The sequence below is a fragment of the Arachis hypogaea genome, chromosome 11 (genome assembly GCF_003086295.3).
Source record: "Arachis hypogaea cultivar Tifrunner chromosome 11, arahy.Tifrunner.gnm2.J5K5, whole genome shotgun sequence".
In the NCBI taxonomy this organism is placed as follows: Eukaryota; Viridiplantae; Streptophyta; class Magnoliopsida; order Fabales; family Fabaceae; genus Arachis; species Arachis hypogaea.
In genome coordinates, this window is record NC_092046.1 from 59,914,771 (window position 1) to 59,916,968 (window position 2,198).

At 28.5% G+C, this 2,198-nt stretch overlaps 1 non-coding gene across 1 annotated transcript; it reads left to right on the forward strand.

Moving 5' to 3' along the window:
* LOC112726017 (small nucleolar RNA R71) lies at positions 1–108 on the forward strand. Its single transcript, XR_003165090.1, has one exon. It is a non-coding gene; the product is annotated as a small nucleolar RNA R71 (small nucleolar RNA).
* Positions 109–2,198: the final 2,090 nt, after the last annotated feature.

Sequence of the window (2,198 nt, forward strand, 5' to 3'; positions counted from 1 at the left end):
AAGCATGTCAGAAGGACACTTTTTGGTCAGTTCCTTGTATCTCTCTCAAGCTTCATAGAGGGATTCACCTTCTTTCTGTCTGAAGGTTTGAACATCCACTCTAAGCTTACTCAGCTTTTGAGGAGGAAAGAACTTGGCTAAGAAAGCATTGACCAGCCTATCCCAAGAGTTCAGGCTATCCTTAGGTTGAGAGTCCAACCATATTCTAGCTCTGTCTCTTATAGCAAATGGGAAAAGCATGAGCCTGTAGACTTCAGGATCTACTCCATTAGTCTTAACAGTGTCACATATCTACAAGAATTCAGCTAAGAACTGAAAGGGATCTTCAGATGGAAGTCCATGAAACTTGCAGTTTTGTTGCATTAGAGAAACTAATTGAGGTTTAAGCTCAAAATTGTTTGCTCCAATGGTAGGGATGGAGATGCTTCTTCCATGTAAATTGGAATTAGGTGCAGTAAAGTCACTAAGCATCCTCCTTGCATTATTATTATTTTTGGCTACCATCTCCTCTTCCTGTTCAAAAATTCTTGTAAGGTTGTCTCTGAATTGTTGTATTTTAGCTTCTCTTAGTTTCCTTTTCAGAGTTCTTTCAGGTTCAGAGTCTGCTTCAACAAGAATGTTCTTGTCCTTGCTCCTGCTCATATGAAAAAGAAGGGAACAGAAAATAATAATAGGGATCCTTTTTACCACAGTATAGAGGTTCCCTTGTGTGAGTAGAAGAAAAGAAGAGTAGAAGAGAAAAGAAAGGAGAATCCAAACAGAAGGGTGAGGAGAGCAGAGATATGAGATGAAGAGAAGTGTTAGTAAGTAATTAAATAAATAGAAGGAGATGAGAGGTGAGCGGATTTTCAAAAATTAAAAATTAAAATTTAAAGTTAAATTTCGAAAATCGTTTTTGAAAAAGGTTAGTAATTTTCAAAAATTAGGAATGAAATAAAATTAAAATTAAAAATTAAAATAATTAGTTAATTAAAAAGAAATTTTGAAAAAGAGGGAAGGGATTTTCGAAAATTAAAGGTAAAAAGTTAGTTGGGCAGTTTTACTAAAGATAAGAATCAAATAAAAAGTTAAGTGGTTAGTTGAAAAAGATTTGAAATTCAATTTTTAAAAGATAAGAAGATAAGAAGTTAGAAAAGATATTTGAAAAAGATATGATATGAAAAGGTAGGATTAAAAAGATATGATTTTGAAAAAGATAAGATAAAAAGATATTTTTGAAAAGATATGATTGAAATTAGTTTTGAAAAAGATTTGATTTTTAAAATCACAATCAATGACTTGATTCACAAGAAATCACAAGATATGATTCTAGAACTTAAAGTTTGAATCTTTCTTAACAAGTAAGTAACAAACCTGAAATTTTTGAATCAAAACATTAATTGTTGATGATATTTTCGAAAATATGATGTAAAATTAAGAAAAAGATTTCTAAAAAGAATATTTTTTAAAATTTTCGAAAATAAATAAGAAAAATGAAAAAGATATGATTTTTGAAAAAGATTTTGAAAAAGATAAGATTTTTAAATTGAAAATTTGATTTGACTCATAAGAAACAACTAAATTTTAAAAAGTTTTGAAAAAGTCAACTCAAATTTTTGAATTTATGAGAAGAAAAAGGGGAAGATATTTTTTTTATTTTTGAATTTTTAATGAAGAAAGAGAAAACATGAAAAAGACTCATAACATAAAAATTATGAATCAAAACACACAATGCATGCAAGAACACTATGAATGTCAAGATGAACACCAAGAACACTTTGAAGATCAAGATGAACATCAAAACTTATTTTTGAAAAATTTTCAAGAAAAGAAAACATGCAAGACACCAAACTTAGAAATTTTTCATGTATAGACACTATGAATGCAAGAATGCATATGAAAAACAAGAAAAGACACAAAACAAGAAAATATGAAGATCAAACAAGAAGACTGGCCAAGAACAACTTGAAGATCATGAAGAACACTATGAATGCATGAATTTTCGAAAAATGCATAAAAATTTTTTAGAAAAAAAATGCAATTGACACCAAACTTAAATTGACTCAAGACTCAAACAAGAAACACAAAATATTTTTTATTTTTATGATTTTATGATTTTTTATATTTTCTTTTAAATTTTTTGAAAAACATATAGGAAAAAGAAAATAAGAAATTCAAAATTTTTAATAAGAATCCCAGGAATCTTTCAATGTTGGCCT